General features: G+C 39.0%; 1 long non-coding RNA gene across 1 annotated transcript in view; it reads left to right on the top strand.

Annotated features, from left to right (window-relative positions):
* Positions 1-13,807, top strand: part of LOC132431494 (uncharacterized) — a 287,412-nt gene that overhangs the window by 163,034 nt on the left and 110,571 nt on the right. Inside the window, exon 3 of the long non-coding RNA XR_009520764.1 lies at positions 6,948-7,087. This is a non-coding gene — a long non-coding RNA (uncharacterized lncRNA). The remainder of the gene's footprint in view (positions 1-6,947; positions 7,088-13,807) is intronic.

The following is a 13,807-nucleotide window of genomic DNA, read 5'->3' as shown; positions in this document are numbered from 1 at the left end:
TTGTTCCATATACTTCCTCAGCCGTAAGACGCCTGCAATGGACACCTGTAATAAAACATCATGTCATACCCCCATTTCAACATTTGTTGATTGATATGAATGTTGCCAGTGGACTCTTTCTCCTGCTACAGTTATCTCTTTTCTGCACATAAATATAGTTTCACTTGGACAGTATGTTCTTTTAAATGTATAAGACCTTTGGAGAGTGCCCATTTGAACTTAGAAGCATATGAGCTGTTGTTGGGTCTAGGTAATTTGTTTTCTGTGAGGTCTTGAATGAGTCCTAATTGGATATGAATGTCTGCTAAATAATGTTTGCTTGTTTTCAGATACTAATTTATTTTTAAACTATCTAAAGATTGAATGGATTCTTACTGGGTTCTGGAATAAAACTTTAGTATGAGGTAGTTGTATTAGATCAGTTGTCAGATCTGCATTTCTTTTGTCCCACTGATGCCACTGAAATCACATTTATTCATTTGTACCTTTATAAGTGTTCTATTAACTTCTTCTAAATTTATAGTAGCATTGCAGTAATGTTGTAGAGCATTGTTTCACAGATCACTTCTGATTACCCCTGTTCATAAACATGCCTCTGCACCAGGTAAGCTGATTATTCCAAGTAGAAATTAAATTCTTTCCATACATTTAAATCATTGTCACATGTAGAGATATATCAGAGCATATAGCTCTATGGAATGCAAATAGGGTCAGCTGGAATGTAGGGAGGGAGTACCTATTCATTAAATAAGAATTAATTCAGAATCCACTCTGGGTTTTAATAACTCTTACTAGGTGCCAAGGAGGATAAAAGATGGTAGATGGTGGTAAGATAAGCATATATTATTTACTGCCAAATTGAACAGTATGTTAATAAGTACTGTAGAAGCTCAGAGAAGTGAGAGATTAATGGCTCCATATAAAGGTAAAATGTGAGTACAATTTGGAAAAGCAGAGTGGAAGGGAGAAGGGGGTGCGGCAGTTACAGTGTTTGCTGTTGAAACTGAATACAGTATGTTTGGAAGACCCCAAGGAGATCAGATTGATCGGAGTAAGAACCTTGGGCTGGGACAAATGGGAGATAGAGTTGTTCAAATGGGTTTAGAAGAAATATGACTGTAGAGGAGATGCTGAGGAGGTTGTATTTATCCTGAAAACCACAGTGAACCAAAGATTCACTTGCCCTGATGAAAGTGTGTGTGTGTGTCTGTGTGTCTGTGTGTGTCTGTGTGTAGTGGGGGGAGGTTAATACTTGCTGAGTGCTAACATGTGCTAAGTATAGTTCTAAGTGTTCTAAGTATAGTTTGTCATTAAACCTCATAACGATGAGGATGAAATGGCTATAGTTATTCCAGTTTTCCTATGAACGCTAAGACTGAGAGAAAACATATTCCTGCCCTAAGGCTGTTCAGCAAGTCATAGAAACAGAAGCTGGATCTTAAACTACTTGGCACCTATACTACAGTCTCTAGGGTCTCTGGGACCATCCTTTGACTCATCATTTAAATATTATGGCTCACTAGTTTGTAGAACACGCCAGGTAGAACATACTGGGCAGACATTTGATTTAACACATGGCCTAGAAGTGCCGCTTAGCAACTGCTTGCCAATTATAATGTTACTGGAGCTGGTCAAAGTGCTAGACCAAGAAAAGGAGCACAGTTCTTCAGTCCCAAATAGTGTTTCATTTAGACTCTCTCATCTCTTGACCTCAAACACTTTTGAAACTTTTCAACGCTTCATTATGAGTTTCTAGTAATTATGATACATTCAGGACAGACTGATGCTAAAATATTGTTGCACAGATAACTTTCTTTAAATCATTATTGGGCACCATGGCAGCCTGGAGAATGTGCCTGGTAGACCTCTTGTTAAGAGTGAGGTAATTGACCAAGGGCCCCAGATGCTGAGTTTTGAAATCCAGAGCTATGTTTGCCCTGAGGCCACACTGCCCAGTGGGCTGCTCCTGCAAAATCAGGATACAAGGGTGCCTGGAGGACACTGGACGTCTTTGACAGCTGACTTTGCCTGAAGTACGTGCCCAGGCTTTTGCCCCACCTTTCTGAAACTGCAGGGCCACCCAGGTCACTTCCACTCAAGGGTCTCTCACTCTCCTTCCCTCACCGTCTGGTGGCTCTCCTGACCTTTTCAGACGCTCTCCCTATTTCCTTTCACACAAGCACTTCCCGTAATAAAATTCTTACACATTTAATCTCATTCTGAAGTCTGCTTCTTAAAAAGCCCAGACTAACAGAGATGTTAATACAACCGTTCATTTTCTCAAACATCTAAAATGTGGGAAGTAACATAAAATAAATGTAAGAGCTATATAAGACATTGATAAATGGATTAGAATGAAGTTCACACAAGAATATTTTAAGAGTGATTTTAGATTTTTTTTCTTGGTTTTCACATGACTCTTATTTTTGAAAAAAATTGATGTACAACTGTAAAAATATTTTGAAAAGAAAATGTCTATGATCTCATAACCATAAAATTTATTCTCATTTTTGCATATAACTTATTAGCCCTTGACTCCATGTATGTGTTTTTTATGTAATTGGCTAAAATATGCATACCATTTTGTTGCCTGCTCTTTTATGTAATAAACATTTCCCCTGTGTCTACATAGTTTTTTTTTGTAACATCTTTATTGGGGTATAATTGCTTTACAATGGTGTGTTAGTTTCTGCTTTATAACAAAGTGAATCAGTTATACATATACATATCTCTTCCCATATCTCTTCCCTCCTACGTCTCCCTCCCTCCCACTACATAGTTTTAATATATGTTTAATGACTGTGTGATAACACAGTAGTTCCAAATTTCAAATTTGTTATATTATTCTCCTATGGTGAACTTTTACATTGTTTCCACCCTTTTTTCCCCTATTATAAATATTCTACTATGATCTTTCTTAAAACATTTTGGCTATGTTAAAATATTTTCTGAGCATAAATTCCGAAGCTAACGTTTACAGGGCCAAAGGAAATGATAATCTTCATGTCCCTTGCTATACTTGGCTATTTTGCTTTTCCAAAAAGGTAGCACCCACATAAAATGAGAATTCCAAATTCAGCTTCATCCATCAGCACTTGAACCTTGGGTATTACATAATGTTTTTCTCCTCTGTTAAGTTAAAAAAAAATTGCTGTACACCTTCTTTAATTTGTACTTATTTAATTATTAACAAAGATAAACTTTCCAATTGATATATAGTCCAGAGTAAAAAGAAAAAATTACATTTAATTAAGATAAAAGCATTTACAGTTGATTTGAATATTGTTATCCAAGCAGGAATAAATATATATATTTTCATTATAGGAATACTCGCTTTGTGGTTTTTTTTTGTTTTTTTTTGTTTTTTGTGTGTGTGGTACGTGGACCTATCACTGTTGTGGCCTCTCCTGTTGCGGAGCACAGGCTCCGGATGCGCAGGCTCACCAGCCATGGCTCACGGGCCCAGCCGCTCCGCAGCATGTGGGATCCTCCCGGACCAGGGAATGAACCCATGTCCCCTGCATCGGCAGGTGGACTCTCAACCACTGTGCCACCAGGGAAGCCCCGATGCTTTGTGTTTTTAAAAGAGTGTTCCTTCCCTTGAATATCAAACAGCTGTTCTTTTTTAGTTCCATAACACCAAGATAAAACTGCAGCCACATTTTACACTAGCAGGTAGAACCCATGCACACTGTAGATAACATTATTTAGCATCATTTATTTAACATCTTTTTACCCCAGGAAAGCAATAGCAGAAATCAGAAAACCTCGTACAGGTTATATAACAGAATCTCATCCTCCCTCATGCATATTCACATTTCCAGGACCAAATAAGAACATGTACTCAGACCAGCCCCCTCTGAAGCAAAGGCAGGCAAGACTGAAATTCCATGTGGGCACCAGAGTCTCATTTCACTCCTGCACATGGTGCCTTCTTCCAGAGAGCTGTCAGTTCATTTGCTTGAGGAGCTGGAAGGTAATTTCCACCTTTTTCGTTTGTTTGTTTGTTTGTTAGGGGTGGGCAAGCACTGAAGGAGAATTAAGGAAGGGACAGTTTTGGACTATTCATTTTGAAAATTCTACCAGGGATCTTCCTGGGATTTTTTCTTAATGAAAGTAGTCCCACTGCTGGCACTACTTCTAAAATAAGTTTTCCAAAACCGCCCATTTTATAAATGAAGCAACTGCAATGTGAAATATGTCTTCCTCAAATCATATAACTATTGAAATAATTATGTGGTCACTCAAATAAGTTTTCCTATGACGGACGTTATTACTCCCTCCTCTATTCTCCAAAGCATTTTGCATATAGTTTTATTATTTCACTGCTACCTCATTGTATTTATAGTTCGATTTTTATATGCCTAACTCTCTTTATTGGAATGAAAACTCTTAGTTGCAATGTGTTGGTTATTATTTTCTCCCATGAAACTTCCAATAAACTAACATTCAGAGGATGCATCCTATTTGGCAGAAGCATTTTATGTGCTTCGTATCATTTAATCCCCACAGCAACTCAATGAAATAAGCACTATTATTATCTCCGTTTTACTGATGAGACTTGACGAGGTGAAGACACTTGCGCAGGGATGCACAGTCGCTTAGTGGCAGAGGTGGGATTCACATCAGATCTGTTGAACTCCAGGATTTAAGCTCTTTATTACAACATACTGGGTTATAGCAGAATATCATATTTATGGTATTGCCTTTCTTTTCTTAATGAATGGCCAAGCCTGTGGGAAAACTTTGGCCCATGTGTTTGGGACTTTTAAGAATGTCCAAATTGGGACTTTCCTGGTAGCACAGCGGTTAAGAATCTGCCTACCAATGCAGGGGTCACATGTTCAAGCCCTGGTCTGGGAAGATCCCGCATGCCTCAGAGCGACTAAGCCCATGCGCCACAACTAATGAGCCTGCACCCTACAGCCCGCGAGCCAGAACTACTGAAGCCTGCGTGCCTAGAGCCTGTGCTCCGCAACAAGAGAAGCCACTGCAGTGAGAAGCCTGTGCACCACAACGGAGAGTAGCCCCTGCTCGCCGCAACTAGAGAAAGCCCGTGCACAGCAATGAAGACCCAGCACAGCTAAAAATAAAAAATAAATAAATAAGTAAATAAATAAAAAGGAGTCAGTGCTGATCTAAATAAACTTAAAAATCAGAGTTGAAACAGTACTAATGCATTTGATACAATATTTATTAAAAAAAAACCAAAGGAATGTCCAGATTATCAGGAGTCCAGGAGTGCGGTAGCTGGGTGATTCTGTCTCAGGATCTCTACAAGGCTGCGATCAAGGTGTTAGCCAGGATGCAGTCATCCTGAGGCTCAGTTGGGGAAATGCCACTTTCAAGCCCATTCACATAGCTGTTGATAGGACGCAGAAGATCCACTTCCAAGTTCACCCACTTGGTTGTTAACAGGCCTCACGTCCTTGCTACACTGACTTCTCCATGAGGTTGCTTGCTTCCCCCATAATGAAAGACTTGATGGAGAAAGGATGCGATGAGGAACCTACAAGATGGAGATTGTAGCCTAATCTCGGGTGACGTCTCATTGCTTCTCATGTATTCTATTCAGTAAAAGTGAGTAACTCACTCCAGCCCACACTCAAGAGGATGGGGATTCTGCCAGGGCATGAATATCAATGGGGCAGGAATCATCGGGGACCATCTCAGAGGCTCCCCCTGCAAGGAGAAAAGTGAAGCATGAAGAGGGAAGTAACTTGTGGCTAAGTCACACATTAGGTGTATCTGACTCCAGTGTCTCAGCTCTTGGCAACTACATTTTACTGTTACCATAAGTACGTTGTATGCTAGGAAACTCGATAACATACTTGCTAGAGAAATACAAAAAATACTATTAACAGGCTCCTTTAAAGACTTTTATGAGGTTAAGCATGTATCCTAATGCCTGCTTTTAATTATTCAGTTATCAGTACATATATTGTGACAGAAATAGCACGTTTGTCAAAATTAAATGTAATTCCTTTAGAAAATTTCAGCTTACTATTCAGCAGTCGGATTATGTTCTGGTAGTAGCTTTGGTCCGCTTCCGTGATGAGAAGCCCATCTGATACAATTTAGTTCAGAGAACTTGGACAAATGTTAATTAACAAGTATGGCATCCCTGTGTCCCCGGAGCCCTACTGTACGAGGGAGATGATGCTTTTTCAAGGGGACATTGAGAGGCACATCTGTAATTTCTCCAACATGTAACAGATCTTTGCATATATGTAGCAGTAAAGAAAGCTCAAGTGATTTTAGGATAGTTTCACATTTTCAGGACAGCACTCATATTTATTTCCTAGGTGTCTCTCCTGCTCTGTGGGGTACTATGAGAGGCTCCGTGGGGAAAAAAAAGTGTCGTGGAATACGGTTTGTGAATAAGTTTGTGAAATGCAGAGTGATCAGTCTGTGTTGGACGTAGTCATAAGCTGACAAAAATCAGAGAAGGGATTTGTGGTATCGTAGTTGTGACCCCACAAACCCTTTCAAATGAGTTGCTGCCTCCCAGGGAAGTGAGCGAGAGGTGGACGGGATTTCTGTAGGCTCTGCTGTAAGGAGGAGAACCTGCCTTGTTCCCTCTTATCTTACTGTCCTTTCAGTGGGGTTCCCACCAAGCAAACCATCCCCTCATCCCAAAGAAAAGCAGTTCCATCTTTTTCTCTGTGTTTCTCCCTTGACACCGGCAGCCAGGATGTGGCAGGCTGTGTTCCGCCACCTTTGCCTCAGTGGCAATGACAGGCTTGAAATGGTCAAAATCATATGTAGCTTTTTCATCAGTTTCAAAGAGAGATGCTCATGGACCACTGAGAGGAAAAAAATGATGAATAATAACAAAATATTACAAGGTGCCACAGATGTTATGCAGATGTATAAAATGTTTACAAAGTGCAAAAAATGAATGATTTCACAGAACATGCTGAGTATTTTCTCTTTGTGCCCTTCAGATCTTCATCCTTCTCCCTGTACTCTGTGCACTTGGAAGCTGAAGCTGACTTCCATGGAATCACTGCAGCCTTCTCTTGCACCCTGGCTTTCTCTTGGGTTTGGTCAGTTGGAGGCACCAGCAGAGTGCAGAGTGACAGAGGTATTTATTCCCCTGGTTCCTGCTCTGTTGGGCCACAGTTTGCTTTTGGCTGCATGTCTCACCAGCTTTTGGAAAACTTAGTTCTTTCCTACAGCTAAGCGCTCATTGAATCTAGTACTGGCTCCACCTCTTGCCCTGGAGGGTTTCGCAAGGTTGCTAGCCTTCATGGACTTCACCATTCCTTGCTAGTTTCTCTTAGCTGCGCCCTTATTACACTGTCCTTCATTTCCCCTTCTGAGTATGTCATCCCCTTCCTCCTTGGGTCCCCAACTCTAAACAGACTAAATAAAAGTATGAATCAGTGTGATAAAGGACAGCGACTACAGTAACTAATCTAGCTTAGAAAGACATCTGCGCAGAGAGGGCTGTATGTTCTCAAAGTCATTTCTGAGAGGAGTTTTGAACCTTTTCAAGATAAACCGAATATGTGCACTAGTCATGTGACATTTATCAAATATCTCATTGAATTATTGGCTTCCTTTTCATTTGTGTATGGGTCGTCTCACCAAGAGGGAGAGGGACAATTAAAAGCAAAATGAACCAAAGCAACTGTATATATCTCCTACTGGTAGGGCTTCCAGATTTAACAAAAACAAAACGAAACAAAAAACATGATTCCCAGCTAAATTTGAATTTCAAATGAACAATGAAGAATTTTTTAGTATGTCTCATCGAAATAATTTGATGTGAACATACTTACACTGTATTTTATCCGGAAACTCTTCCTACAGGGCCTTTTACATAGTGTGCTTTTGATACATGCTTCTTGATCAATAGATTTAGATGTTACAGAAAACAGAAGTCCTCCAAAATAATCAGGCACTGGCCAAGGACTGCTATAGGCAGAATGTGTCAGAAATCATCAAGCTTTCCTGAGGCCACACACTCCATCTCTACAGGCTCCCTTGGTCGTAACATCATTCTTCTCATCACCATGTATTATTTCTTATTTCCTCTGGGCTGTGTATCTTCTTAGGGAGGCTGGGGAGAAGGGTAGAGTAAAGAATGTAAGGTTTGGATAATTCTCCCCATGGGTAGCAGGGAGACCTTGGACAAGTCAGCTAAGCCCCACATGCCTCAGTTTCCCTAACTGTAAAATGGCAGTGAATCATGACTTATTCCTGAGAAGGTTGACTAGGGTTAGAGCTGGAGCACGACCAGCTTAGTGCACTGACCGGAACATAACAGACACTAAAATAGCATAACTATCATTATACAGGTTGATGGGTGAGACACAGAATTGGCTTCTTGGTAACACAATGTGATTATTCATGGGACAGAGGAAAAAGTCTTACACATTTAGGCTATTGCTGGGAATATCAAATGCTATAATAAATCCCAGAAAAAAATTTTTGTAATAGTGTCCTTTCAGGGGGCATAGAGATAATAACAGGCCAGTAGCTTGCTTTTACAGATAATGCTATCTCTTAACTGAGGAACCACGTTTGAAGTAGAGAAATTATGTAAAGAAATAAAAATTGGACCTTTTGATGACCCTTTACATTTTATGATTGTATCATTACAAAAATTTATTGTAAAATTTTAACCAATTCTGATAGCATCAGCTATGAAAGAAGCATTTTAAAACATGAATTCAGATCTTGTACCTTAGCTAAGAGAGCAGTTAATTTTTATGAACATGATATTGCTTCGAGCTTTCTTTTAAGCATGATGTCTTTAAGTATATCTATAAGAGAGCCTCCTCAAACATGTACATTTGCAAAATCTATTTTACCTGCAAATCTTGCCAAATATCTATCACTTCTGCTCTATTTTTTGTTCTCAGAAAGGTATTTGACTCCACCTCAAAATTTGAAAATCATTAAAGAAAAATAGTAAGTGATTACAATAATTCTTTAAGCTTTCAATTAATGTGTGGTTCCATTTGACAGAATGAGATGGAGGAATTTCATTTTATAGATTTGCTTGTTGGGGAGAAGCTAATGTACAGATGGTAAAAGATGGTTTAAAAGGATTAAAGAAAATAAGAACCCTTTGAGGATGTAGTTCATACCTTTATGTATAAAAAGTTTCTACTTTCTACTCTTACTTTAAAAGAGTTTGCTTTCTGTGGAGAAGCACCAAACACATGGCCTAATTCTATAAATGACTTATAGGAAAAACTCCGTAGATGGGGAATCAGCATGCCAGGGTGAGTTTTGGTTCATATCTGTAACCAAACATTTTAGGTCTCAGTTTCTTCACCTATAAAATAAGAGATGCTGGACTGGATCTTTTCTCCAAGCTATTTCTTGATATTACGATTCTCTACAATATATTTTGCCCAGTGTAGACAAATGATTACTTCAAAGCCTGAATTAAGTGCAGTTAAAAGTCCTGAGAACTAGACTAGTTGCCAAGAGATAGCAACATCTGAGGAAGCCCATCCTACTCAGAGGGGTCCCCTTGGTCCTCTTGGGTCACCTTAACTCCTCTGCAGCGTTGCCTTATGCCGTGGGGTCCAGGTCTTCCTGTTTCTGTGATACAGGTTCTATTAAAATGCTGTCTAGGGACTCAGACCTGGATAGTTTCAGTGTTATTTAGGCTGGAGAGGGAGGCCCAAAAGAAGCCAGTGAGGGATCTATCTTAATGAAGTCAGTCGCATGGTTTTCTGTGAGGCTGAGCAAAGGCAAGCTGGTAAAACACTGGTTTTGCACTGCTGTCTCCATCTTTCATTTCCATATAAATTCAATAACAGTCTCGAAGCAGCAGCAGAAACAGTGCACTGAACAAAATCCTTTCAAAGAGCTCATTTCTTGAAGAATTTCATGAAGCAGCAGCAGCTATGTAAAGCGGCATGTATGTCATTTTCCATGAGAGGATTGAACCGAAGAAATATGCTTTTTCGTTGGTGTTATCTTCCTAAATTCTAGATATCTTTATAGAGGTGCTATAGCTAGAGCCCAAATATTTGTATTCCAAATTAGCTTTTAAAAGATTCCATCCTTTTTATCCCCAACCAAGAGTTCAATAAAAACAGTTTGGACTAGCTAGCATGATTTTATGGTTCATATCACCAGAGACCAAATATAAAACTTGAGGAATACGTTTTGCAAGAGAATTATATCTCTTTCCACATATTACCATTTTAAAAGCCTAGCACTTCAATATTTTTCCTCAGTCATCATGGTGGCAAATTGCTACATGAATAACTGTCCAGCTAAAATTAATGATCACTAGCAGAGAGAACGCAAATAGTCAATTTGGAATATATCAGCATGTCTCTTTCTCTTTGGTGCTATAGAACGAGAACAACAATTAAAAGAACAACAACAACACCTGGTTCCCATTTAAAAAAAGAAAGATTGAACTGTATATTTGCAATGCTGACCTCCCGAGACAGAAAGGTGAATAAGAGGTTGTGTGTTTGTGAGTGATGCAAACAATTTTCAGAGCAATGCAATGTTTGTTAATAAGGGCAAATTGTATTTTAACCTCTTCTTAGGCTGGGCTTGGAAGTTTTGAAGTGCTATTTGTCATATCCTGATATGACAGATATGGAAAGCATCAGGGCTTGGGGCCCATGCACAGGCCCAAGGACACAAGGATTCTCAGTTCCAATCCTGTCTCTATTCACGGTAGCCAACAGTATGTAGTTCAAGGAACATAACATGTTAGGATGCTTGGGGCTCTCAGTGCCTATCTCAGTTGGCTTAAAATTAGCCCAGAAGGTCTGTAAAATAAAGATGGATGGACCCTCAGAAATAACATTCTGAGAAGTGCCGTTAGAATAGCAAGACCATCTCTTCTCTTTGAAGGAATCTGTCATTTAAAAAACATACATGTTCCCTGGATAACAGTTATGTATCATGTATTACCAGTGAGAACTTTGAAACTAAACTATCAGTTATCCTACTTTGTGACACCTGCCTAATTGTCAGGTGTGCTCAAGGACCTTGGAAAGCAGCATCTTTGTCTATCTTCTGTCGTCAGTGTCAACCCCCTGGGGGCAGAAGCATCATCTTCAACTTCCTTCATTACCAGATAAGTAGATAGCAAATGCTAAAAAGGTTGGCTGACTGACGTACGTTGGCCACTGAGAAAATTAAAATTAAAAGGTGGAGTTATTGTTTAACGGCTACAGAGTTTCAGTTTTGCAAGATAAAAAACGTTCTGGAGATGGATGGTGGTGATAATTGCACAACAATGTGAATGCACTTACTGCCTCAGAACTTAGCAGTGGTTAAAATGGCAAATTTTATGTTATGTGTATTTTAACACAAAAATAATGGAGTTATTAAAGGGGAAGGAAAATAGTGAAAGGGAAACTCAGGCTTATTTCCGTGTTTCAGTTCACATTTGTTGATTCTTTTCTCTTTTCCCGCTTTTTCTTTGCTAACATCAGAGTGGCTGATCACTGAGCAATGGGGCTGTTAAGATCTGTCATATATAGCCTGAAAATGTTTCCTTTCAAGTATTCTTGATTGAATTGGAAGTTTCTTATTTTCTTATCTGATTTGATACAGTCAAAGAAGAAGAGAGCGAGAAGGAGAGAGATAAAGGGAGAGAGAGAAGGAGTGAGAGAGAGAGAAAGAGAGAGAGAAAAAAACCAGAAAATGACCAAGATTTTATTAATTGGAGGATAACCACATCTAAGCCAGGGCATGTACCGCTGATGGAGATGCCCGACTTTCTGATCCAGTATCTGTACCACTACTGAGACCAACTTCATCTTTCTGCAGTCACTCTGGGGTCATACCTAGTTCTTAGTACCCTTTTTCAGATGTTTAGGCAGAAGCCAAGAAGTTCTGAATTCACAAGAGAACTGTGACCCAAAAATGGGGGGCAGAACCAATGAAATTTAGAAATAGATACTTTAGATCCAAAAAAAGGAAAGGAGAAAAAAAAACCCTGCAGTATCTCCAGTGATGAATCTTTGTGATATGATTAATCTGTTATATTTTAACTGTTCTGGAAAAACTATTCTAAGCATGTAAACATTTTCCTGTGTGTGATTTAAAGCAATAGCTATATATATTTAGTTTGCATAAGTGGATGTATCATATAGATATATAAATAGATACATAGATATATAGATGTGTCCATATACTGCACAGAGCAATAGATTAGTATTCACACATTTCCCTCCAAATTTCTTTGGTATTCTTAAGATATATACTTTTCACATGTTAAGATATAAAATATGATTTTATGCATTTTTGAAACTATTAGAATGAAATGAAAAAGCAATAACAAGTCAAAGATGTTGGCTTATAATGAACAAAGCAAAGCTGGTTTGGAATAGTTTGAATTTTTACATAGAAGTTGAATGTTGTGATTAATTCCCTTTGTTTCTGTTGTGAAAAATGCAACTAAATGAATTTTCTCCAATAACAATCCTTCAAATACACGAACTAAACTTGATAGCCTATTATTTGGTGTTCAAGTTGGTGGAATGCCTGAAGTGTGTTCTCGTATAAACCAGTTAGTAAATGCAAATTTAGGTAAGATTTTTGAGAATACACATTTCTTACTGATTTCTTATATGGTATAAAAGATAGAGTATTCTGTAAAATAAAAGGACTGGCTAGAAACTGAGCATTCTTCTTTGAAAGCAGTTTTTGACCTGAATGTGTCCTGTGGCAGGTGACAGGTATCATGATATCCTGACCTATTTGACTTATTTAATCAAAAGTTTAGTGCAAAGTAGAGCATATATACTATTCCCTGGATACAAGAACAGACACAATGAGCTCATTTCATAACCACTTGCTCATCAGTGCCCTTCTGAAGGCTAAAATACAGAGGTGACTCATCACCTGAAGTCTGTACTGAAGACACTACAGCAAGTAATGGACATCACAGTTCAGGCCCCAGGCATCACCTCCTCCTGGACAGAAGGCACTGGAGACTGCCTTAGAACTCACTGCTCTTATGCTGTATTAAATTTGGTTAGGAATTTTATAGCAAAGAAGGTACAATCTGTTTGCAGGACATATATTAAGCTAACCTTAAAAATGCATTCCAATATACATTAGGTACAAACTAATACTGTTTGATTCCTCTTATATGAGGTACCTAGAATAGTCAAATTCATAGAGTCAGAATTTGGTAGATGCCAGGGGCCAGGGAGTTGGGGTGGGGTGGGCAGGGGGAATGGGGAGTTAGTGTTTAATGGAGACAGAGTTTCAGTTTAGGAAGGTGAAAAATTTGGGAGGTGGATGATGGTGTGAGTTGTACAGCACTGTGAATGTTCCTAGTGCCCCTGAACAGTACAGCTAAATGTGGTTCAAATAGTATGTTTTATAGTATGTGACTTTCACCACAATAAAAAAAAAAACATTGATAAAAGAAGAGTATGGGGCCAGTCATTTCCCATACGTCCTCCACTTGGCTTCATTAGTTTGATAATATCAGTGTCAAGGTTTTGTTTTTCAGAATAAACAAAACAAGATAAACATCATCTTTTGGATATTTTATTTCTGTGTCATGTTAAATATGTCGTGTCTCTGAATCTCAGATCCTTCACCCCTGTAATGAAGGACTTCAAGCAGATGCACCCTAAAAAGCCCTTTTAGCCATAAAAATTGTGGATTCCAAGGCATAGTGGCTGTTGGACATAGACATTCACTTAGAGTTCTTTCCCTGAAGCTCCAGACAGTGAAGCTCAGCTATGTGTGTGTACTCACCCATACTTGTGTTTGATGGGCACGGGGACATGGGGACATTTTCCTGGCTAGTTACCCTCTTCAGCAGATGGTGTGGGAAGCCAGACCCTCA

Source organism: Delphinus delphis, chromosome 10 (assembly GCF_949987515.2).
Source record: "Delphinus delphis chromosome 10, mDelDel1.2, whole genome shotgun sequence".
NCBI lineage: Eukaryota > Metazoa > Chordata > Mammalia > Artiodactyla > Delphinidae > Delphinus > Delphinus delphis.
The sequence above is the reverse complement of the archived record's forward strand: the minus strand, read 5'-3'. Positions and strand labels throughout refer to the sequence as shown.